The sequence below is a fragment of the Molossus molossus genome, unplaced genomic scaffold, assembly GCF_014108415.1.
Source record: "Molossus molossus isolate mMolMol1 unplaced genomic scaffold, mMolMol1.p scaffold_m16_p_6, whole genome shotgun sequence".
NCBI lineage: Eukaryota > Metazoa > Chordata > Mammalia > Chiroptera > Molossidae > Molossus > Molossus molossus.
In genome coordinates, this window is record NW_023425399.1 from 84,537,088 (window position 1) to 84,564,217 (window position 27,130).

The following is a 27,130-nucleotide window of genomic DNA, read 5'->3' on the forward strand; positions in this document are numbered from 1 at the left end:
ATCTGGGATAGCAAAGAGGCTCAAAAATGCTAGTTTTTCTCTTGTATTAACTTGTTAGAAACAACATGGCAGAACTGAAAAGCATGAACTTGGGAGAGGAATTGATTTGCAATTTGACTTAACAATTTAACAGCAGTGTGGCCTCCACTTGGACAAACAACATCTATTTTTGAGCTTTACTTTCCTCATCTATAAAATCATTAGATTGTTGTGAAAATCAAAATGAAAAATAAAACATTATGTTTATATGAAGCTCATGGTTCATAGTCAATATAAATTCTCTCCTCCTTATTCCTTTGGGCTACTAGAAGTCAAGTATTTTTTTAAAAATAAAGCAAAGCAAAAACAAACAACAATAGTCACACGTTGAACTCTGATAATAGGATAACGTTAGAATAAAAGGACTTGGATTTCTCAGATAAAGAACCATCAATCAAACCAAATACCCAGAGATCTCCAGGTCTGAATGTAGAGAGTATTGTAAAATGCAGTGGTGAGGATAAAAGGATATGGTTAGGAATTGAACTTCCCATTTGGCAAGCTTTCAAGAAGATCCTAGCTGCTGGTTTGACTTGGAGATTTTAACGTTAGAAGATGAGTAGCATTTCTTCTCTTGGGTGTGTGAGAGTTTCAGAGAAACTTGACTTACAGGAACAGAATGACACCTTTCTAGGCTTACAAATGGTCAAAGGGAGGCAGGCAGCCCCACCCTGCTTGGCATGCCGTGGTACTGAAAAATTTCCACTTTACATGGAACTTGAGACCTTATCGTGAAACCCTGCATTAGAAGCTCTATTCTTTTAAAAAAGGTTACAAGAAATTATAGCGGCAGCTTGCACAGCTGGTGACTGTTAGCAAACAAACAAAACCAAGAAAAGCAGGCCAACATAAATTCTACCAGAAAACGGACCGTGCCGGTGGCCTCTGGCCAAAAGAAACTCAGCAAATCTAAAGCAAGGGATGAGAAGGACAGAAGTTAATTTTGTTAAACTCTTATGGTTTCTCACTTCAACTTTATAAATAAAATTTAAGCAATAAAGACCCTTTACATTGGTCCTGGGTTCTTACCCTGAGGTTCTGTATATATATATTTTTTACTGATTGATTTGACAGAGAGAGAGAGAGAGAGAGAGAGATCACTGATTCATTGCTCCACTTATTTATCCATTCATTGGTTGATTCTTGTATGTGCCCTGACTAGGGATCAAACCCAACACCTTGATGTATGCCTTGATGTATGGGAACAACACTCTAACCAACTGAGTACTGGGCTAGGGCTGGTTCTGATTTTCTTTTCAAATCCTCACCTGAGGATATTTCTCCATTTATCTTCAGATAAAGTGGGAGAGATGGAAAGAGGGAGAGGGAGAGAGACATCAATGTGAGAGAGACACATTGATTGGCTGCCTCCCGAAAGACCCCGACCAGGGCAGGGGACCAAACTGCAATGAAGGTACATGCCCTTGACCTGAATGGAACTGGAGACTCTTTGGTCGGTGGATGCTCTAACCACAGAGCCAAACCAGTCAGGGCGGTTTTGAGGAATATTTTTGATGAATGTTGTAAAATGTCCTCCAGAATCACAGACCAAACAAACCATTGATGTTTACTGCTCTATACGGGATTCCTTACAAAAATAATGGGATTTTTAAGTTGTCCTATTGCAGAGAGAAGGAAAAACTCCAAACTTGATGGGCTTCTCAGGATAAGACTCACAGGTTTTAAAAATGACTTTAGAACTAGACACACCTATATTTTGTGCTATGATCTGTACTTCTGGTGGTATTTTGGGAGGGTACAATGGTGGAAGTAATAGAACTTAAATAAAAGTGATTGCTTACGTGATCAACTCATTTAAAAAAATGTAGAATGTGAGGAAATAAAAAATTTGAAGTTTCACCATCCAGTCTACATAGTCTATCATTGTTAACATTTTGGTTTACTTTCCTCCAGTATCCTTTTTGGAGGCCCAGGGGGAGTCCATCCATTTCTTTTTTTCTAGTTGTGATCATACAAATTAAACATTTTAGAGTTCTGTGTATTTTATTATATGTATTTTACCATATTACAAATTCTCCACACACACAATTTTGATGACTGTTATTCATTTGGGTAAGTCCTTAATTTACTTTTTCACCCCCTCTCTTCTACCTTGTCATCTCCATGAACCCCAGACATTTATTTCATACAGAATGCCAGGCACAGGGGGAAAGGAGGTTCTGTAAAGAATGGGGCTGTTTCAAATCAAATAGTGTGAACTGTCATAAAACAAGTGTCAATATTAAGAATGAGTCTGCTATTATGATCCTCTTCTGTAGCAGCTAAAATGTAAAAACTTGCTTTATTAAAATTTTTTCTCAATAATGTATAAATAATGGTCGAAGTAAATAAAAATATGTTATATGAAGAAAAATAGCTCCTTTCTCCTACATTTCACTCCCTAAGGATAGCCTCTTTTAGTCATTTGCACAGCCTTCCAGACTTTTAAAAGTACACATACAAACACATGTGAACATTTTGCTTTTAAATACCACGAGATTTTAGACATAATGTCTTGCAACTTACTGGTTTTACTTTCTATGTCATAGACTTCTTTCCACTCAGTTTAAATAGTTCTACCTTGTGCTCTTTTGTTGTATGGATGTGCCATAATTTATTTAACCACTGTCTGATTAATGGACATTTGGGTTATCTATTTCTTTTTCTTATATTAAATTGTGCCGCAATTGGCATCCACTCGTGATGGACATATCTTTGCCCTCTTGCATTTCTAAACGAAATGTCCCAGAAGTTATAGATCGTTTGTTTTGGGGAAGGTGGCACTCTCTTAAAAGGTTCTCTCAGTGGACCTCCCACAGGCAATGGATGTGAGTGTCCCTTTCTTCACACACTTGTCTTCTCAAATGATGGGGATTGCACCATCTCAAGATATAATCTCCTGTTATTTAATATATCTCTACATGTTCACCTTTCTCTGCTACACACCAAGCAAAAACATATTTTGCGAAAGGCAGGGGGGCAGGAGAGAACAAAGAAAGGAGAAAGAAGAAGGAAGGGTTTGGTCACCTTCTGCCTAATTTCACAGTTTGCCAGGACTGGTTCATGAGAAAGTAGATTAAAAACTTGACAGGGCAGCCCTGGCCAGTTGGGTTCAGCGGTTGGAGCGTCAGCCCACGGACCAGAGGGTCCTGGGTTTGGTTCCCGCTAAGGGCACATGACTGGGTTGCAGTTTGTCCCCCAACCAGGGGTCGTGTGGGTGGCAGGCAGCCAATGTGTCTCTCTCACATTGATGTTTTTCTCTCTTTCTCTCTATTTCCCTCCCACTCTAGCTGAAGATAAATGCAGAAATGTCCTCGGGTGAGGATAAAAAAAAACCCAAAAAACTTGACAGGGCAGCTAAAGAAGTTCTAATGTCTTGCCTTTTGGATGTTTTATTTTCCAGTTATTTTTATTGTGGTAAAATACACATAATATAATTTTTACTATCACAAACATTTTAAAATATACAATTCACAGGTATTAAGTACATTCATATTGTCATTCAACCACCACTACCATCCATCTCCAGAATTCTTAATCTTGCAAAACTAAACACCATAGGCATTGAACAATAACTCCCCAGGCCCCCTCCCCCCGGACCCTGACACCACTTTTCCACTGCCTGTCTCTATGAGTCTGACTATTCTAGATACCTCATATAAATGGGATAACATGGTACTTGTCTTTTGTGACTGGCTTATTTCACTTAGCATAATGTTCTCCAGAGCCATCCATGCTGTAGCGTATATCAAAATTTCCTTTATTTTTAAGGCAGAATAATATTCCATTCTGTGTTTATGCCACATTTTCTCATCCATTCACCCATTGGTGGGCACCTGGATTGCTTCCACATTTTAGCTGTTCTGAATCATGCTGCTATGAACATGGATGTACAAACAACTCTTTGAGACCTGTTTTCTAGTCTTTCAGGTGCATACCTAGAAGTGAAATTGTGGGATCAAATGGTAAATCTACTTTTAATTTTTTAAGTGACTTTCAGGCTATTTTTTCATAGCAGTTGTACCATTTTACATTCCTACCAACAGTACACAAGGGTTCCAATTTCTCTGCATCCCTGCCAAGACTTACAATTTTCTATTTTTTTTTAATATAGTCATCCTAACTGGTGTGAGATGGTTCTAGATGCTTTCTGAACTATAGCACTGCTTTTTTGGAGAGAACCAGCTAAGGTCTACACAAGTGTCAGCTCAAAGAGGTTCACAGTAGTAACCCTTCAGCTATCGGGGTTTTCAAGGTCTGCCTTTAAGATAACAGGGGGTTGGGTGAAGGAAGGGGCAATGAACTGATAGCATTGTACTAACTCAGCTACCCAACTGCACTAACTAGTAACTACTAACTATGCAGCCTGTTGATGTTGAAGAAGAAATGGGAATGAATGCCAAGGGAAGAGAAAAATCCCTTTCTAGCTGCTCCCTGGGAAACATTCTTCTAGCACGTTCTTTGCATTTACCACAGTGAAATGAAGTACTTAGTTTGCTGACTTAGTTAACATTTTTTCCTTTCCTTTCAACTACAGGATTCGCAAGGACATGAGCTGGGTCTGTCTGGCTCACCATAGCACAGTCACCAGTACAAAGTAGGTGCTTGATAACTATCAAACATACTCACACAAGCACACTTCCTGTTTCCTTCTTCATGGATGCTTTAAGGACTGCCATCACAGGGTAGAAACTGTCACAACAATGACACTTAAAAAATAAACTTTTTAAAAAAGCAGTTCTAGGTTCACAATAAAATTGAGCAGAAAGTACAGAGAGTTCCCAGGTACCCTCTGCTCCCCACAGAGTGGGACACTTGTTACGGTGAATGAACCTACACTGACACGCTATTATCACCCAGCATCCATAGTTTACATCAGGGTTCCCTTGTGGTGTTGCCCATTCTTTGGGTTGGACAAATGTAATGACATATATCCATCATGCAGTATCACAGAGCTGTTTCACTGCCTTTAAACATTAATGCTGTTTACGAAAGTTTTTAAAATATTTTTTTTTGTTTTGTTTTAGCATTCAGAATTGTTTAAAAGTTTGAGAAGAAGAAAAGAACGTGTTTGACATCTATAAGTGAAGGGCTTAAATGGGTTTAGGATGCCACGCACTGCAGAGCACAGAACAACCCAACCCTGACCTTTGAAAGCATTCACGAGAAAGCAGCCTGATCTCCTGAAGCAGTGGCACAGAGAATCGGGGTGCCTGTGCAGGAGTCAGGGTAACTCTGGTAACCAGGTTTTAATGAGAAGTCAAGGGTCATGGGGCTCAGAGAACCCAGCAAGTATTTTCTTTTTCATTGTGGACAATGGCAAGCAGCGGAAGAGGGCCAAGCTCTGAGATGGCATTTAGATGCCAAGATTTGCTTATGAGTACAGGCTGAAGTGGCTTGCCTAAGCCTCTTAATTAGGGGATTTAATCCCCCAGCAGGTGAAAAGGACCAAGGGCTTTTTCCATGGGGTGCATTGCCAAATTCTAAGGTTAAGCACACAGTCCACAGGCTATTTGTTTTCTGCCAATATAACAATGAGTTGCAATTAATACGAGGGAATTAAAACCAAAGTTAGATTAAGTTAAGAAATAATTAAAAACAGTTTAAGGGAATCAGGAAGTTATGTGATGTGTACCTAAGTCTCTCTTTTCATTAAGTCTTATTTCAAATAATATATACATATATTATTGTTAATATGTATATGTGAAGTAGTTCAGGTTTACTTTGTAGAGACTGTTTTTTTTTTAAGTAGGATTATAATATTATGGAAAGAGGAGTATTGGAAACAGAACTCTGTGCTTAGCAGTGAGAACCCCCAGACCTAGGATCCCCTAAGAGTCCACACCACCTCCTGGTGGTCCTGGATGATGTGGCAAGTCCACAGATTCAGGAAGTATTGAACTTCTGGGGAGCACTTCTTGCAAAAGCAAATTCTTACAGGAAAAGGACTGTTACAGTTACAGTATTGTCAAAGGTCCCTGGTATTTACAGAGCACCTGCTTTAGGACAGCAGCCACCACAGGTACCATGTAGCTCATGCTCCCAGCAGCCCTGGATTGCACACAGTACCATAATCACCATCTCGCAGATGTGGAAATGGAGGCAAAACAAGATGAAGTGACTTTGGCCAAGGCCAGAGAGCTAAGCCTGCTGGAGCTGTGGGTTGAAATCAGAATTGCCTAACCGCAGGGAATATGCTCTTTCCAATTCTTATTGTCTGAATTTTACATAACAAAGAGTAGTAATGATGATGGGTTATGATTGTTAAAGGAGTGATTTAGAATTTAGACCCAAAGCTAATGTTAATTTGGGGAGCGTTTAAGAAGAAGCATTTTTCTTATCCCAGGTCAAGATACTTGCAGGAATTTCAAATTCTGAGAAGAGATTCTAATTTAGAGACCATACTCCACCTGGTGGCAATTTACCTAAACTTCAAGTACTTTTTCCCTTGTTGGTAACCCGTCTCTTTTTGGCTTCTCTGTTTTTACTGGATCCAGTTTCTTGAGGGTGTTTTGTGGGTTACTCTTCTTTTGCCTATCCTGTAAATATCGGTTTCTTTGGATTCTTGGCCTTCTTATTCTACTTACTTTCTTTGGTGGTGGGGGAATTTATCTACTCTTGAGATTCAAATACTTTCCAGGTGTGGATAACCCTCAAGACTTCATCTCCAATGAGAGTCTCTCCTGATCCCCAGCCAGGGCCACCATATACATTTGGATAGTCTGGGCAAGGCCCTTCCATGGGAGGTCATTCTTATTGCAGTTCATGCAACTGGCGCCCCCTGGTGTTGAGAAGTACATGTACCTGTATGTAGTAGCCTTTCTTTAGGAATCCAAACTGCACTCAAGTATTTCTTCTTCCGTATTTTCACATTAACGGGTGATACACCCTTTGTTCCTTTGTTGTTGTTGGTTCTTCTCTTCCTGACCACCACCCCGTCTGCTCAGTGACCAATCCTGTGGATCCAACTACCTAATAACGCTTGTGAGCCTTTGCTCATCTCCACCTCAGCTTTCTTGCCTTAGCTCACGCCGTCAGTACCACCGACCGTCACTATTGCTGCAGCCTCCTAGTGGGGTTCCCTGACTCCAGTTTTGCCCATCGTTAATTAATTAATTAATTAATTATTGTTAATCCTCACCTGAGAATATTTATTTATTTATTTATTTTTTAGACAGAGTGGAGAGGAGGAAGGGAGGGGAGGGAGGGAGGGAGAGAGAAAGAAACATTGATGTGAGGGAGACACATTGTTTGGTTGCCTCCCACACTCGCCCCACCCGGGGATGGGCATGAACCTGCAACCGACGTACATGTCCTTGACTGGAAATCAAACCCACCACCCTTCAGTTCCTGGGGTGATGCTCTAACCACTTAGCAACACTGGCCAGGGCCAGTTTTTCCCATCTAATTTCTATACTGCTGCCAGAATAAATTTCCTGGGATATATGTTTTGTTCTGTCATTTTTCTGTTGAAAATCCTACAATTGTTTTTCATTGTCTCAGGGTTACATTTAAGTTCTGTATAGTGGCTTACAACGTCCTGCAGGGCTGGGCCTTGATTTCCCTCCCAGTTCCCTTCTCCCTGTTTTGCTAGACTCCCCCTCCCCCTTCACTCTTTGTTTTGGAAGTAGTCCTCAAAGTGAAACACAGTCGCTATCAACCCCAGAACCTTTGCTTACTCACTCTTCTCAGTACGTTCTGCTCCCTCCTGGCTAACCCCGATTGATCTTTTAGGGCTCAGCTGAGCCATCACAGCCTTCGGAAAGCCCTCCTTGACCTTCCAAAGCTGGGTTAGAAGCTCTTCTATACTTCCAGAGGATACTACTGTCCCCTATACAAAGCCTTTATTTTTTGTATTGTAATTTAACTGTTCATTTCCCACCTCCCACATTAGATGTATCTTTTTTAAGGCCATGGACTACTTCTTGTTTACAATTGTATTCATAGCACTTAGTATCAATCCAAGCGCCCAGTAGGTGGTCAATAAATTTATTTATTTATTTTTTTCGAGTGACCAAATAAATCAAAAGAAGAAAAGAAAGCCCCATGAATAATTCCTTTGCAATTCCAAATCTTAAAGTGGTGGCAAGCGCCTGCCATTATAGCAGAAGGCACAAAGTATGCAGGCTGGGATCATCTTCCAGAGAGTGGCAGGGTCCCATGCAGGGTGGACTAGCCTGCTCCACGGCTAATGGCCTAGAAAACGTAGGCTGAGTTTAAGAATGGGAAAGACCTGTCCACTGACACATCTTTTTCCACATGCACATCTGAAATTTTCGTGTAGAAAATTCTTCTAGCTTAGAGATTAAATTTCAATCAACTGGAACACCCATTATCCCAGTGCCCACACATTGAAAACAATCAATTATACTCTAACGTGAATTAGTCTCAAATATTCTTGCGAGAGGCAATTATAACAGGGAGCAAGCATGAATTTAGGGCACATGATAGGGGGAAGAGGGATCATTTTAAAGTTAGAAGAAATGTTCAAAACTAAGAGGCCAAAGCAATAGAGATAAAGCTTAAGTATTTCATAATTTCGTGTAGCTTGGCCTTTCTTTGTGCATGTATCATTGAAATCCATCGGCTTTACTAAAAGTCCTTGGCTTCTAGACAAATCAGTTCTCCTGATACCCAAAGAGAAATAAATAGAATAAGTTAGCAATAGTGTTTAAGATGGTATAATTCTTAGCATAAGAAATAGTATGGAATACAGAATAAATTGATTGCTCTAAAATTATCACTGTTAAAATGACATGTTAAAAAGCCAATTTGAAATTCATAATTAAAATTAATTAAAGACATAGAAACAATGGCATTAAAAGGTTAAAGATTTTTTTGTCAAAAGCAAAATTCAGATTATTGTTTTTAATAGTTCCTGTGGAAATCACTTTCAAAGCCATGGTTTTTAAAAACAGTATTTAAGTCAGCTGTGTATACAGACAATGGAGTTTCAGACACTGTAGCTTGATTACTTCCACATTCCTAAAAGAATTCCCCAAACTCAAGAAACCATTTTGTGGTATTGGCAAAGCCATGCAAAGTGTTATTCTTTATATATAGGACTTCAGTCTACTCTAGACCCCATGAAAAATGAACTTGCTTAGGGCAAAAGTAATGATTTTTTAATATTACCTTTATATTAGTTCTATTCTAACACACAGGAAGTCATAACTCACTTCTGTATCTGTAAGTAAGACAAAATATGTGTATAGGTGTATGTCATCAAGTAAATGCCTTTGGTTAAATAAGGTACAAATGATATGAAGGACATGCATTTTGAATGGGCCCTTGAGTGGCCCAAGATGGAGGGGAATGCATAGCTGCCAATGGTCACTGTAGATGGTCTCTCTCCTTCTCCCCCCACCCTCCTCCTCTTCTTCCTCCTCACCCCCTCTTCCGCTCCTTTCCTTGAGAGAGATAAGTGATAGATGATAATATATGTGGTAATTAGGAAGGAATGAAGTTACACTCGATGTTAGAAGACATACAGCAGAGGCGCAATTAGCTAAATTAATAAAATAGCATAAAGAAGTCAAAGCGCCCTCGCCGGTTTGGCTCAGCGGTTGGAGCATCGGCCTGTGGACCAGAGAGTCCCGGGTTCAGTTCCTGCTAGGGGCACGTACCAAAAAAAAAAAAAGAAGTCAAAGCAAAACTTGATCAGAGGAAATGGGCAAGAAAAAGAAAACATTGAATCAATGATAATAAGGATGAGAAAAAAAACTAACTTTTTGGAGGAATTTGAAATGAAAGAGAAGCCAAATGATTTTTCTTCCTAGTTTCCACGTGCTTAAAGAATTGCAAGATTTGGAGTTTGGTAGAGGCAGAGGTTAGCACAATTTCGTTAGTCAACATTACATGACTCATACAACAAAACCAGTAAGCAACTAGGACTGTAACTGTAACATAGTGTCAAGTAGATATAGGTATGAAGTAGAATTTACAATGTGGAAAAGTCACTTATTAAAAGCAGATGAAAGTATGGTCCATTACACATTCTATGAGTGTAGTTTTCTTAACAACAGCAGCAAAAACAATAACATGAAACTATAGCAGCTGACATGTCAAGTTGTACCAGCCCATCTTATTTTAACATCTTCCAACGAGAAATCAAAATGCTGTCGTGTTACTTAAAATAAATGTTGACAATAAAACAATGTTTAGAAGTTAGTTATAAGCAGATGTCACAGGGAAGAAAAAAAATGCATCATGGGCTTGAGTCATGTGGCATATCATTACCCAGAGAAATGCACACATCTACGATAAAAAATACATTTGAAAAGCATTACATTTTGTAAAAAGCATCAACCCCTATGAAGTTGAAGAATGAGTCACTTAGAAAGCAGGAAGTGCTTGTGACTTAGCATTTTAACTCTTGAGAAGGGCTTTACTCAGAAGAGCTATGTAGATTTAACAAAATTGGCACCTTCTTTTCAGGATCCCTGAGGAAACTGGGCACAGTTGAGCTCAAGCTTTTAGTCAATGAGTGATGTGTGAAAAGCAAGAATAAAATCATAATGACCTTTCAAATTAAAATGACATTAAAGGCCATTACTAATCCAAATATAGAGATGACCGCTGTGTATAGATGGAGTCTAGGTGCTGTCTGGTTCAGGATTGCTCAAGTGTTGGGAGAAAGAACATAAAACACCATGAAGCTCGCCCAGGACCTGCTTGAACTTCCTGACTGCCAGCTTCCTCCTGTCTTGCTTTCCATATTTTTAAGACTGCATGGGACAGTCACCAGTCTTGACTTTTCTCACAAGATCAGCCTGATAAAAGCAATGGCCTGATCATAATCATGTCATCCTAACTACTATTGTCCCAGGTACCCGGACTCGAAATTTCTGAATTTTCTTTGATACTTTACTTGGTTTCATCTCTCATGTCTTGTCATTGTGGTTTCAGATTCTTTTTGGAAATATCTGAGTTTTGTCTCTTCTAAGTCTAAAACCCTGTCAGTCTGAGATGTAATTATCTCATGCCTAGAACCCTAAATTTGCCTCTGGAAGGCACTCTGCTATGACAATAAAAGTATGCCCATAAATGTATGTATTTATTTTAAAATAGGTTCTTATTTGTTTTTTAGAGAGAGAAGAAAGGAGAGAGAGAAACATCAATGTGAGAGAGATATATTGATCAGCTGCCTCCTGCACGCCCCCACTGGGGATCAAGCCCACTACCCAGGCATGTGCCCTGACTGGGAATCAAACTGAGACCTCTCAGTCCATGGGACGAGGCTCAATCCACTGAGCCTCACCAGCTGGCGGTATATCCATAAGTTTAAATTACAGTGTTTTTATTACTCTTGGTGATAAATCTGTAAATGCTAACAATATTTATGCATTAAATTATCTATAAAATTATTAGTTATTAAATTATTCACAAACACACATATATTATAAAATTTAATACTATTAAATATAAAATGTAAAATCTATTGAAAATGCATCTGCTATTGAGATGGATGAAGCTTGGTTTTTCCCATTTTATGAATCTACCAATGAATATTATTTATCAGTAGAACATGGCAGAGTTCAACTTCAAGTTTTTCTTCCTCCCATCCTTCCCCTCTCCTACCCTCTGCCCTTCTTTCCCCCATCCCCTGTCCTTTCTTCCTTAATCTAGATGTAGGTTCTGAGAAAACTTGTTGACAAAAGTCGGTGGGAATGGAAGTAGTTTTGACATAGGAATATCACCTAGTTATTTGAAGTTCTTCTAAGTTGCATGCCAAAAGAATATAGTAATCTATAATTTAAAATGTTTTAAATTATTTAACATCTGATGACTTCATCGTGATAATTTTGTGAAAGACAAAAATTGAAAACCATCTGATTTGCAAAAGGACTTAGGAAGTGTATTAAAAAAAAAGTTTAATATAATTTATCAGTTATTATTCCTATTACTTTTTAACTTAGAGATCTCTTGTCTATGTAGCTAAAATTACATAAAACTGGAATAAAAAATAACCCTGTAAAGCTGGACTATTGTACTTTAGGAATTTACCTTTCATTTCTGAACACAGATCTATATATTGATGTGAAATTTAAACTTAAGGTTTTAAAAAGTTATGATATTTAAGAAGTATTATGTATAAATAAATTCTAATTTTATTTATGATGAAAATAATTTTTTGTTGCAATTATGTATTTGATATAATTAAAACAAATTTGAATCTGCAAAAGAGGAACAAATGTTAAATAAAACTGGTTTTCTAGAATTTAAGATATTATATCCTAGAATATACTTTAGAAACATTTTGTCTCACATCTACATATAGGAGGGTGGTCAGTTTTTAAGACTGTAGGTTTCCATTTTTATAAAAATTGATACAAAAAAACTATACTGCCAATATTAATTATAGTGCATATAAATAATATATTAAATTAAAAGATGCATCAAACTAAAAGATGAATTAAATATTATGCTAAATGTATCATTTATGGTAGAAATCTTTAACATTGTCTATTTTAATCTTCAGCTTAAAAGTATATGGAATAAATGAACATAGGTAAATGCAGACAAATGGGAGATTTGTGCCTAAGTTAAAAACGAACATGTGTTTACAGTAGCTAACATAATGCAAAGGTTCATGTAAAGCAAAGGTTAATGGAATGTTTTTCTCTACCTGGGTAAATAATATGAGAAAATAGAAGACATTAATTTACCTATTACCCATATATCCCTTTTACTTAAAGATATGATAGAAATAAGCATAGACATTTTTACTTTTTTTTGAACCATGCAAAATATGCAACCGAGACCTTCTGGCCTGGGTTTCCTGCAACAGCAGAGCCTGAGACGAGGGCTTGCATGCAGGTGGCTTCTTTTGAGAAGTAATCCCAAGGAATAGACGTGAGAGATGAGGAAGGGTTGAAAGAGGAAAGAATAAAAAGGTCGACCTGTGCCACCACTCTGGACGACTGCAGCTCAATCCTTCTAAGGGTAAGGAGTCATGTAAAATATGCTTCAAAATTGTCCACCCAAGAAATATATTAGAGGAGCATTAATCCTCTGGCTCTTATTCCTATTGGTGAAGGGTCACCTCATAGAATATGAATCATCTCCCTTCCGGGTTTGTGAATGTGTCAAATGTGGGTGTCCCATGGGCAGCTGCAGAGAGGCCCTGGGGATAGAAGTGAGAGATATGAGGTGCTGCTGAGGTTACACCAGAGTGTGCCATTGGTTGGCTGGAGTGCACAGGTGGACCTAGAGGATGAGAGATGGGGCACACAACTGTTTGATTGACATTCTGGTGCCAAATGCTGCTATTACTACGAAAGGTGGAAGAACAGAGAGGCTGGAATTGCAGCAAATTGGTGTCTCCCAGCATACCATTGGTTTTGTTCTGCTTTACAAATACTAATCTACGATCTATAGATAAGGCCTGGGAATCTTGCCATGTGTTGTCAGTTAGGTGGAATAAGGTGACACTCTTCCATGACCCTCTCTCAGAAGTGCTGCGTCCTTTGATACTAATTCAGGGGTAGAAGAGGTGAGACTGTTAAAAGAAAATTGTCTTCCAAAGGTGGCAAGAGCATACAGTAGAGTAAGGACAGCCTCTTTAATAAATGGTGCTGGGAAAATTGGACAGCTACATGCAGAAAAATGAAACTAGACCATCAACTTACACCCTACACAAAAATAAACTCAAAATGAATAAAATACTTAAATGTGACTCATGAATCCATAAAAGTCCAAAAGAAACTGTAGGCAACAAAATTTCAGACATCATACACAGCAGAATTTTCACTGATACATCACCTAAGGCAATAGAAACAAAGGAGAAAATGAACACATGGGACTACATCAAACTCAAAAGCTTCTGCACAGTGAAAGATACAACCATCAAAACGAAAAGGCTACCCACTGTATGGGAGAGCATAATTGCCAATGATATATCAGATAAGGGGTTAATTTCCAACATATATATAGAGTGCTCATACAACTCAACAAAAAGAAGACAAAGAACCCAATTGAAAAATGGGCAGAGGAACTAAATAGACACCTCTCCAAACAGGACATACAAATGGCTAAAAGACATATGAAGAAATACTCAACATCACTAATCATCAGAGAGATGCAAATTAAAACAATAATGAGGTATCACTTCACACCTGTCAGAATGGCTGCCATCAACAAATCATCAAACAACAAGTGTTGGCGAAGGTGTGGAGAAAAGGGGACTCTAGTACACTGCTGGTGGGAATGCAGACTGATGCAGCCACTATGGAAAACAATATGGTGTTACCTCAAAAAATTAAAAATTGAACTGCCATTTGACCCAGTGATCCCACTTCTAGAAATATACCCTAAAAACCTGAAACACCAATCAGAAAGAATATATGCACCCCTGTGTTTGTAGCAGCACTATTTACAATAGCTAAGATCTGGAAACAACCCTAGTGTCCATCAGTAGATGAATGGATAACAAAGCAGTGGTACATATACACAATGGAGTACTATGCAGCTGTAAGAAAGAAAGATCTCTTATCCTTTGAGACGACATGGAGGGACCTGGAAAGTATCATCCCAAGTGAAACAAGCCAAACAGAGAAAAACAAGTATCATATGATCTCACTTATTGGTGGAATATAATGAACATAACAGTCTGAGGAATGGAGTAGTCCCAGAGATGTGGAAGTGGGGTACAGACTGACAATCCCCAGAAGAGGGGGTGGTGGGGGAGTGATAAACCACAGAACTTATATGCATGTATGCATGAACAATGGACATGGACAACCAAGCTGGGGACAGGGCAGGGAGGGAGGGGAAGGGGAGAATCAGTGGGTGAAAAAGGAGAAACATCTGTAACAAAAATTAATTAATTAAAAAAAAGAAAATTGTCTTCACTTCTGCCTCCCCATCAGTGAAATGAATACGATGACCAAGGAAGGCCTTGTCTACAACCATGTTTGAAATTTTCCTGTTCTTTGGCATCCTGGAAGTTTTTTCACCATAGTTCCATTCACAATGGTTGCCAGGTAAGACTTCTCTTCTGAACGTGGGAGTCCTGAAGGGCAGGAAAGCTGTGAAAGGGGGAGCGGGGAAAGGAGAACCGGGGTAATACTTCCTGGTTCTCAGGCATGTCAGCTTTAGAGAAAAAGACAAATGGAAGTTGAGGATATGGAAACTGATTTCCTTACAGCTATCCAAATCTGTGGACGCCCCAGAAAGTCTGTCTTTTCCGTGGATTCTTTCACCTTAGTTGAACACCTGAGGTGCATGACATCATTACCTGCTCTGCTGTTGCTTCCTGCAACCTGGATAAAGCCCCATGACCAACACCTAGAAGAATTTACTTCGTTGCCAGCAGTGAGCGAGCATGGGGACCTGGGCTGGGGAGAAGACTTCTCAGCGTGGAGGTCGTTTTCTTTACAAATAGTGTTCTGGAATTGATGAGTGAATAAAAGCAGATATCCTTGTTTTCATCCTCAACAGTATGGCATTTGAACACTTGTTCAGCTTCTTTCTTGGAAGTTGTTTCTCAAGCAATCACAGGAGGTTATTCACCAAAGTCAATGAAACTGAAATGTTCTTTGTCAGCAGGAGAGTATGACTAGATGTGCTCTCATTATAGCTCTTGGAAGCATTTCCCCTGATCCTCAAAATATATTATTACATTTCGAATGACATGAAGAGATAAGTCTTTAGTTACAGACTTCTAGTAGGAGGGAAAAAAAAGTAGTTTTGGTTATTTTCATTATTATTGTTGTTAAAATGTGAATCATGCCCTTCAGTTGATGAATTCTCATTGAAGCTTCAATGAAAGTGGAAGACGAAATAACATAAATGATAGCTATAATTAATTTTATACTAAGCTTCCTTGATGAAATTAATATTGTCAGATGGAAATGTAATTTAAGCAAAATATGCTTATATGCTCATGTAAGCTGAGTTACACATTTGGACTTTAAGAAAAAAATCACTCTTGCATTTCATAGAACTGCTTATAAAATGATTTAGCTTAATTGTTTGTACAGCTTTCTAGACATTATAGCTGTTTAAAGGAAATAAGGGCACACAAGATGAAGGGTCGAAAGACAAAGGGTCATTTTAAATATGCTTCTGCTTGAAAAAAAAAACTATATTATTGCAGGATACTTTTAACTCACAAAGAAACTAGTTTTAAACATATATGTCGATAGAGTCTGGCAGTAGTTTTCTATTTACAAAAAAGGAAAAGTTCTGGCAATTTAAATCTAAACTAAAATAAATTATATTGATGTGTTAAGTAAACTTCAAAACATATTGACCTAAAAGGTCAGCAAATCTTAGTGAAAAATATACAAGTCAATATCCATCGCATGCCTGAGTTCTTTGTCTTTATATGACATTTCAAGCAATTTTTGTAACTGGTCAGAAAAAAGCGAAAAAATAAGAAACAGCAAGACAGCTCACTGATTTCAGATAAAATCTTCCAAGTTCTCAAACAAACAAACAAAAAAACAAACAAACAAAAAACCCATAAGCATCATAAACTGACATTGATTACTATTCTGCAAAAAAATCCACAACTTGTTTCTTAATATGAAACCAAACATTATGTAATTAATAATAAAAATTCAAAATATCAGTCAAGCGTTAATATTTCCTCCCTAAAGAGTCTGCTCCCAGTAGACAGTCAATACAATATTTATTAAATCAGCTAATTACAAGAGTTAAGGGCTTGGGCTGGGGAGATGGATAAGATAAACCAAACAACTTATATGCATGTATTCATAGCCAATGAACATTGACAACAATGCTGGGGTGGGGGGAGGGTAGGACTAGGAGGAGGGTGCCTGGGGGGAAAAAGGAGAAACATCTGCAACAAAAATAAATTAATAAAAATTGCAAAACAACCCACATATAACATACAATAAATAAATAAGAATTAAGGGCTCATACACGGGAATACAGAAACTCCAGCTGATAGGCTAGAAGGGAGGGTGGTCTACTGGTAAAGTCAGTGTACTTCTTTACACTTACATATGGGAATACATGATAATGATCTACCTTTCTTCCTCCAGAAAAAAATCAAATCTATACAGCTGTGTAAAACATATGGCATATTTAGCCCGGCCGGTGTGGTTCAGTGGTTGAGTGTCAACCCATGCACCAAGAGGTCGCCTGTTCGATTCCTGGTCAGAGCACATGCCCAGGTTGTGGGCCTGATCCCCAGTGGGGGCATGCAAGAAGTGGCCAATCGATGTTCTCTCTCATTGATGTTTCTATCTCTCTCTTCTTCTCCCTTCCTCTCTCTCTCAAAATCAATAAAGTAAAAATATGGTATATTTATGAGACTTTAAAGACCTCGTAGGTGAGGTTGACCTAGTCTTTGTGATTAAATGTCTGGGTTGTGAGTCTTGCTCTTGACCACTACATTGTACTTCTTAAATATATTAGAGAGTAGATGTGTCAAGTAAAACTTTGTTCTTTTCCTCATCCTATGGCCATATAGGTTATATAGGTTGGCTGTAAGATATCAGGCATCAAGAGCCAGTAGGAGGAAGAAAAGAAACCAGCATTTATTTAGAATTTATAGGGCAAGCACCAAAGCTACTTTCCATGCATGGCCTCATATTGTTCTTTCAAGCTCCTTGAAATGTGGGTCATTTTTCTATGTGTTAACCATGAGGAAAATAAAACTCAGAAAGATTACATGATTAAAACATAGCAGAATTAAGACTTTTTACCCAGGTTTTATGTTATTGCAGTAATTACTTCCTGCATCTGTGATTGTAATGACCTTCATCTTCCTTTCGTTACTGATTTTTGTCTTTTAGCCTTGCTGGATCTCTAACACCTCCCATTCATGATGTTCTTTGGAACATCATTCATTACTCTCCTTTCCAAATGTGCTCCTCCATTGCACTTTGGCTCTCAAGACAGAAATCTTACCTACATTCACCACCTCCCCTAATCTTTCTTGTCCATTTTGTATAAACACTCTTTAAGTCTATCAACCTCTTACTAAATACATCTTGAATTAAGTTTCTTTATATCTTGATGAAGCATCTAGGTGACAGCTTATTGTAATCTTTTCAACAAAGCAGTTTATGTAATTCTAGTTGACATCTGCCCCATAACTCAAGGAGGTTTAATATAGCTAACTAGAAGCCCTGTTACCCTGTAGGGACACCTTTGTTGCTAAGCCTCTAAGTAGCAACCCAAGTCTTGAGGTATTTAAGAAAAGACAACCCAACTTTATTGCAGATACTGTTTGGGTGACCTGAGGCAATCACTCCCTAAAGCACTGCATCTCAAAGTGGAATCTGGCTGAAACATTAACCTGAGAACCTCCTGGTATGCAGATTCCTGGGCCCCTGCTCCAATTCCACTATTCTTACCAAGCACGTGCTGGAAACAGAAACCTCCCTTGGTCTCTTAAACATAAAGACATTTAACATAGGGGTATAAATACTTACAAAATCATCGAAAGAGGTATACAAATAGGCTATAGCCTGGGACTCCAGAGTGAGAGAGAATTGATCCACCAGGGGAACTACCTTTGAGGCTGCCACAGTTCATACGAGTTCAACAACTCATGCTGTAGGTGAAACCCAAGGTCAAGACGTTGCTGTGGCTGCCATGGTCACTGTAATAGTCTCTGGACACCCAGGAAGCAGGAAAGTGGACACCCATAGCTCTGAACCATGGATTAGAAAGCCAGAATCAAGAATCCACTACTGTGCCAGATTCTGCCACAGCTGCATGTCAACACCAGAAAGCTGGAATATTTCTGCAGAAAAAGTTTCTCCGACCTTGCTTGCCAAAAGAAACAAGATGGGCAGGGAACTGGCCTCTGCTTCACTTGCACTCTCAAATCTTGTCCTAAATTCACATCTATGGCCTCATTCATATCGAGAACTCTAGTGGTTTTAGCTTTCCAACTAGAAGGAAGCTGGAAGGGCCGTTGAGATGACCAATCTACACTGTGGTTGAGTTTCAGAGATATCTCTATTCAGCTTTTCCTAAATTATATGTGTTGTATATAATTTATATATAAAAGTATGTCTAAATATATTGTGTTGTGATGTCCTTTTTATTTCCAAATATGTCTTAGAGATCTTTCCTCATCAGCATGTGTGGATATAACCCATTATTTTTTTTTTTTTTTTTTTTTTTTTTTTTTTTTTATCCTCACTTGAGGATATTTTTCCATTTTTTGTACAGATAGAGTGGGAGGGAGAGAGAGGAAGGGAGAGAGAGAGAGAAACATCGATGTGAAGGGACACATCGAGTGGCTGCCACCCGCACGACCAACCAGGGCCGGGGACAAACTGCAACCGAAGTACATGCCCTTAGCGGGAACCGAACCCGGGTCTCTCCGGACCGCAGGCCGGCGCTCTAACCGCTGAGCCAAACCGGCCAGGGCTATAACCCATTATTTTTTAACAGTGCCTGCTGTGTGCATTTAAATTGTTTCTAGTTTTTGCTGAAACTAAAACTAATACAAGAACATACTTACAAGAGTGAAAGATAATATTTCATTACTTAATTTTCACTTCTGCATTATGAGTGATGTCTCTTTTTGTGGTTGTTTTTTGGGAGAGAGTATTTATAGTTCAATGAATTACCTGTTTATTTGTTTTACCCATTTAAAAACTGAGTTGTCATTTTTCTATTCACTAAGAAAATTTGTGTACTATAAATAATATTTCTTTGTCTATTATTGGTTTCAAATATTTCTCACAATCTGTCACTTATCTTGTAATTTTGTTTTATGGTATCCTTTTTTATTTTGTACCCTTTGTTATTTTATTATGACATAAAGTTAATAATTTTATGTCATCAAATATGTTTATCTTTTTCTGTATAGTTTCTGTATTTGAGTTGTATTAGGAAGGTTTTGCATATCCCAAGATTATTAAAATATCTTCCTCTATTTCTTTTTTTTTTAAGGGGGAAGGAAATGTTTATTTTTGGTTAATCTTTTGAATGTAACCAGCATAATTTTTCAGGTTTAGTTTAGTGGCAAACGTGATTAATGGGACTTCCAGGTGTTCACAATTTCCAAGGCTACGCTTCCAATTAAGGTAATACGGATATCAATTTCATATCTGTTTAAAAGGCTAAAAGCAGTCTCACCCCTTAAAGGAAAATAAAAGTGACCGGACTTGAGTCTTAGTAACATAAGTAGGCTTGAGGACTACAACAGTCAGAGAGAAAGATCTTACTAGAAGATCAGAAAGAAGCTCCGCAATCTGCTTCTACGACACGTGTTGGGTCTAAGAATCTAGCGGGAATAAGGCAAGGTGTCCAGCTCCGGCAAACACGGGGGTTGCGAGCAGTGGCCGCGGTGGCGGGCACGGGCAGGGGTCCTTTCCCAGGTGGCACGTCCATCACCTTCTCCCACGCAGAGCAGCCGGCGGGCTTTCTTATAGTCTCTGGATGTATCACCCTTAACAGTGGAACAAAGAGAGGCGGCAATATTCTTCCTGAACTCCTTCCTAATGTTGAACAGGTCGACCCCGCCCTGGGAAACGATGGCTGTGGTGAGGGTACGGCCCGGGTCCTAGCACCCTTCATCGCAGAGCAGAGGTTTCCACCGGGTAGGCAGGCTCACTCCGAACGCATTCCACAACAGCGAGGAGTAGTTGCTCCAAAGAACCAGAAGTCTCTCGGCTGTGGTTTCCCCCTTTTGAGATCCTGATATAGTCATGTATTTGCCAAACACCCTTCACAAATGAGGCCCACTTCGTGTCCCTAAGATGGTGCTAAACTTGTCTTCACCGTCCCCCGTTTAAGTTCTCCAGCCTGAAACAGTACCTGAGCATATTGCTCAACCTGCGATTCCTCAGTTCCGGAGTCAGGGTCTCTATAAGCCTGAAGGAGAACCACCAACTCGCTCTGGTAGTACCCCGAGGTATCCCCAACCACGTCCTCCTCCAGGTTGGAGCTGTCGTCTTCTTCAGAGATCCTGGGAGCAATCATTTCCGTCAGCACCTGCTCGTGGTCCCAGCTCCCCAGAGCGCGTGCTTCAGCTCATGGGCGTCACAGAGCCAGGAGGGCGTCACAGAGTCAGGAGGGCGTCACAAAGCCAGGAGGGTTTCATCAGAGACACGATCAGTTTCTCAAACTTTCCGGTCAGCTCTGATTTCAGGTCGTCCTGAAGGTCCCTGCCAAACAGCGTTTTCAAGGCGGCCACGATCTCCTGGTGCTGAGCGTCACCCCAGGATGTCAGCAGGGTCAGGATGCTCCCCTTGTCGGTCGGTGCTCAGGCCCTTCATGGCCTTCGGAAGAGTTTCTGGGTCAGGGGGAGTCATCCAACCCAAGGAAGTCGGTCACAGTGCCTCTGAGAACCTGTGCCATGGCGACTGCTCAGGTCCCGAGAAGGGACGCGGGCCAGACAGAGGGACCTAGAGGCAGAGTCTCCGGAGAGCAGCTGGGTGTGGACGGTTGGGGTACCGTGGGGATGCTGGCGGAGGGGTCGGTACTGCTGCTCCAGGCCAGCTGGAGGCAGCGGACCTCTGTTTCCTTTTACATGTTGTAATGAGCCTGTCAAACTCAAGGTCGGGGCTTAGTACCCTGCAAAACTGTCCTCACTTCAGATGTCAGCTACAAATTTGGGAGTTTCCTCGATTCTGACCAACCCACTACAAAATCAGGGCTTCCCATGACTACCCGCATGTTTGAAAGTTCATTAGAAATACTCAAACAACTCACTGAAAGTGCTGTGCTTATGCTTACAGTGTAATTATAGCAAAAAGATACAAATCAGAACCAGCCAAAACAAGAGATAAATAGGTGAAGTCTGGAAGGGGTCCAAATTCAAAGTTTTCGGTTGCCTTGTCCCAGTGGTGTCTTGGTTGGTGTTAGCTCCTTTTAACTATAATGTGTGACAGCAGGGAACCAGGGAAGTTTTTCCAAGCTCAATATCCAAAGTTTCTATTGGGGTTTCATCACACAGGCATGATGGAGTGAATCACTGGCCCCGTGGCTGAACTCAGTTTTCAACTCCTTGTCCTTCAGGGAGATTAGGCTGATATAAAGTGGCCCCAAACCCCAACCCTTTAATCACATGGTCGGTCTTTCTGGTGTGTCCAGTCCCCATCTTGACTTATGTCCCCAGCACAAACCATCCACCATCAGTCACCTTGCTAGTATAAAATATTTATATGGCCGTTGCTGGTTTGGCTCAGTGGTTAGAGCGTCGGCCTGCGGATCAGAGAGTCCCAGGTTCGGTTCCCGCTAAGGGCACGTACCTTGGTTGCCGTTTGTCCCTGGCCCCTGTTGGGGTCGTGTGGGTGGCAACGACTTGGTGTGGCTCTCTCACATGATGTTTCTCTGTCTCTCTTCCTTCCTTTCTCCCACCCGCTCTATCTGAAGATAAATGCAAAAATGTCCTTGGGTGAGGATAAAATATATATATGGCTCTGTTTCTCTATTGTGGTTCATATAACTTTTTTAAAATACCTGATCCAATATCACATTGTTTGAATTACTATAACTTTATAGTATTTTTTAAATAGTAAGTGTTGATAACTAGTATGTTATCAAATTCCACTTAATCTTTTAAAAAAATATCTTGGCTCTTGTGAATTTATTTTTACAAATAAATTTTATAATTTTGTTAGATATCACAAATAAGCCTCAATGAGATTTCAACTGGGATTTTATTGACTTTATGAATTGCTTTAAGGAAATTGGTATCATTCGAATATAAAAATTTCTCACTCAGGATGATGGGATGCTACTTTACTAACTCATTTCCTTCTTAAAATGTCCTTCAGTAAAATATTATTTCTTGTTTTTATTTCTTGCATGCTTTTAAAGATAATTTCTAAGCATGTTACTTTTTAGTGCATAATTGTGCCTGGATTTTGTTTTTTTCTGTTTCTGTTTCTAATTATTGCCTTCATATATGAAAGCAGAAGATTTATGTCTTAAACGTAGCACATTATTAAGCTGTATTTATTCACTGTAATAACTGCTTACTTAATTATTTTATATATGTTTAGATAGGTAATTATATCGTCTGCATAATGATATTACTGTCTCTTTATGAATAAATATTAGACTATGAGGATGCAGCAAATGTAGAATGAAAGCATTGTTAGCAGACATTGTTGTTCAGCTCCTAATTTTAATGTGAATGCTTCTCATATTTTACTTTTAAATAAGACATTTATGACATATTTCTATATTATATCCTTTGGGAATTTTAGTAAGTTGCTTCTATTTCTAGTGTACTGTAAATTTCAATCAGGAATAAGTGCTTAATTTACAAAGTGCTTTTGGAATTTAGCAAGATCACTTTATGTTATTTCATTTGTAATTTGTTATTGTAGTGATTCATAGGAATACATTTTCTAATATTAAATCATTTTCCTATAAAAATGATTTTTTTCATTAAATGCTATTTTTCACAGTTGAATCATATATAATTCTTTTTAATACACTGCAGAACTTAATTTCCTGAAGTTTTATTTTGGATATCATAACTTGTTTTGATCAGTAGGATTTTTGGTATTTTCCTTACCTGGAGGCATCTTCAAGGAATGAGGTTGGAAAGCTTCCCATAGTTTCCTGTGTTTTGGAACAATTTAAATAAGAGATTATAGTTTTTAAAAAAAATAAATATAAAGTTGGTATAAATTACCTATAAAGTCAGCCAAAACTTACGCATTTTGCAGGAATCAAAATTTGACCAACTTTTACATTTCTTCTCTGTTCATCTATTGAGCTTTATGGTCCTTTTTGAGCTGTTAGTTGTTAGTTTTGAGTTGTTAGCGCCTTTTTTTTTTTTTTTTATTTATCCTCACCCTAGGACATTTTTCCATTTTTTGTTCAGATAGAGCGGGAGGGAGAGAGAGGAAGAGAGAGAGAGAGAGAGAGAAACATCGATGTGAAGGGACACATCGAGTGGCTGCCACCCGCAGGGCCGGGGACAAACTGCAACAGAGGTACGTGCCCTTAGCGGGAACCGAACCTGGGTCTCTCTGTACCGCAGGCTGACGCTCCAACTGCTGAGCCAAACCGGCTAGGGCTTGAGTTGTTAGTGCTTTAAAACTGGTTTTTAAAATGTAAATTTTAATAATTTTAAATTTTAAATATTTTGTTTTTCTGTATTTTCCATTGTTATTTCAAACATTTCTTTATATCTATACTTATTTATCCTTTCTTATTCTTACTGTTTTTTCTAATTTATATCTTCTTTCTTTTTTCCTTAATAATGTGAACATAGCTTTTTCCTGTCGCGAATTGCGAAGAGTTGGCTCGTGGGTCCCTGAGGCCCGAAAGTTGTAAGATTCTTGGTGCCCGGGGGACGGCACCCGGCGGCCCGGCGGCCGTAATCATGCACAAAACGAGTATATTGAGTTACACCGTAAGCGCTATGGATATCGTTTGGACTACCATGAGAAAACGAGAAAGAAGGAAGGTCGAGAGGCTCATGAACGTTCAAAGAAGGCAAAAAAGATGATTGGTCTGAAGGCTAAGCTCTACCATAAATAGCGCCATGCTGAGAAAATACAAATGAAAAAGACTACCAAGATGCATGAAAAGAGAAACACCAAACAAAAGAATGATGACAAGACTCCACAAAGAGAGTACCTGCGTATCTACTGGACAGAGAGGGACAGTCCCGAGCTAAAGTACTTTCTAATATGATTAAACAAAAACGAAATGAGAAAGTGGGGAAAACGGGAAGTCCCACTGCCCAAAGTTTGAGCCCAGAGAGAAACAGAGGTATTAAAAGTTATTCGAACAGGAAAGAGAAAGAAAAAAGCATGGAAGAGGATGGTTACTAAAGTCTGCTTTGTTGGAGATGGCTTTACTCAAAAACCACCTAAATATGAAAGATTCATTAGGCCAATAGTTTTATGTTTCAAGAAGGCCCATGTAACACACCCTGAACTGAAAGCCACCTTTGCCTGCCAATACTTGGTTTAAAGAAATCCCTCATCCCTGCTTTATACAACTTTGGGTGTTATTACCAAAGGTACTGTCACTGAGGTGACAGTGAGTGAGTTGGGCTTTGTGACACAAGGAAGCAAGGTTATTTGGTGAAAATATGCCCAGGTTACCAACAATCCTGAAAATGATGGATGCATAAATGCAGTCTTACTGGTTTGAAAGCAGTTTCATGCAAGTAACTCCTTATAATTATTGACGACTATGTACTAATCAGGAAAACTCCTTTACTGCAGTGTTTCTTAGTACTATCTCACAGCTTACATGTCTGCAGTCATAAACTATTTATTCTATTGTAAAGAACATTAAAATGGCCTGTTTTTCTTTTTAAATAATGTGAACATATTTGTAAAAAGCATACATTACTGCTCTTTTCAAAGAAACAGCTTTTGATTATTTTGATCAAATTTACTTTTGAGATAATCTATATCATTAATTTATCATTTTACTAGTAAGTCCTTCATTATACTTTCTTTTTTTTAATCCTCATTTGAGGATATTTTTTCATTTATCATCAGACAGAGTAAGAGGGAAGAAGAGAGAGAGGGGGAGAGACAGAAACATCAGTGTTCGAGGGACACATCAAATGGTTGCCTCCCACACGGCCCTATCAAAGCCAGGGACTAACCGAAACTGAGATACATGCCCTGGACTGGAATCGAACCCTGCCACTCATTGGTCTGTGGGCCAATGCTCTAACCACTGAGCAAAACCAGCCAGGGCTCATTTTACTTTCTTTAAAAAAAAAATTTTTTTTTCTTTATTGATTTGAGAGAGAGAGAGAGAGAGAGAGAGAAACATCGATGAGAAAGAACATTGATTGGCCACCTCCTGCATGCCCCCCAGTTGGGGATCATGCCCACAGCCTGGGCATGTGCTCTGACCGGGAATTGAACAGACAACCTCTTGGTGCATGGGTCGACGCTCAACCATTGAGCTACACCAGATGGGTTCATTTTACTTTCTTTAGGGTTGTTTAGATTCTCTTTCTAATGTTTTAGACTGAATATGTAATTTCTTTATTTTCAACTCTTATTTTCTAACAAATTTATTTAAATCTATGCAATTTTCTCTTTGTCCTCATTCTACACATTTAGATCTGTAGTGTTTTTATTTTGTTAATATCTAAATAAATTGCAGTTCAGTCTTGATTTCCTCTTTAATCTAAAAATTATTTAGATTTGGTTTGAAATTTTACAAGTGATTGAGTTTGTTAATTTTTACTTTTATTGTATTGTGATAAAAAATGTGGTTCAAAAATAAGCTGATGATCAAAATAGATCTAGAGACATGGAAGTAAGGAACAGGCTGACAAACCTCAGAGGGAAGGGTGATAGGGGTGGAAAGAGATAAACCAAAGAATTTATATGCATATAGGCATAACCAATGGGCACAGACAATAAATAGTGTGGGGGAGTCAGGAGGGGGGTGGGAGTGGGCAGGAGAGGGTCAACGGGGGAGATAAGGGGGGAATATCTGTAATACTTTCAACAATAAAGATAAAAAAATATGGTTCATATGACTCATGTAATTTCTATTTGGGTATAATTTATTTATACAGGGTGAGGCAAAAGTAGGTTTATAATTGTTCATATGGAAAATAGTATAATAATTAATGAATAATAATACAAGAATAACCTCTGTGTTTTACATACTCATCATAACTGTAAACCTACTTTTGTTCCACCCTGTATTTTCTTTGTGGACTAAGAATATTATTTTATTATGGTAAAAAAGCATTAATATGAGATCTACCTTTTAAAATAAATTTTAATAGAGATAAACCACAGAATTTATATACATGTATGCATAACCAATGGACATGAACAACAAAGCCAGGGACGGGGCGGGGGGGATGGGGAGGAGGGTGTCAATGGGCTAAAAAAGGAGAAACATCTGTAACAAAAATAAAATTTAAAAAATAAATAAATAAAAAACGAAAATAAAATAAATTTTAAGTGTATAATATAGTATTATTAAATACAGGTATGATATTGTGAGATCTCTAGAACGTATTTCTCTTGTATAACTGAAGTTTTATTCTCATTGAATAGCCATTCTCCATTTCCGCTTTCCCCAGTCTCTGGTATCCAACATTCCACTCTCTGTTTTTCTGAGTTTGACTCTGTCTAGATACAGCATATAAGTAAAATCATGGAGTATTTGTCCTTCTGTGACTGGTTATTTCACT

At 38.8% G+C, this 27,130-nt stretch overlaps 2 pseudogenes; one reads left to right on the plus strand and one right to left on the minus strand.

Moving 5' to 3' along the window:
- Window positions 1–20,260: 20,260 nt before the first annotated feature.
- On the minus strand, window positions 20,261–21,336 carry LOC118619265 (annotated as a pseudogene).
- LOC118619266 lies at window positions 21,335–25,081 on the plus strand (annotated as a pseudogene).
- Window positions 25,082–27,130: the final 2,049 nt, after the last annotated feature.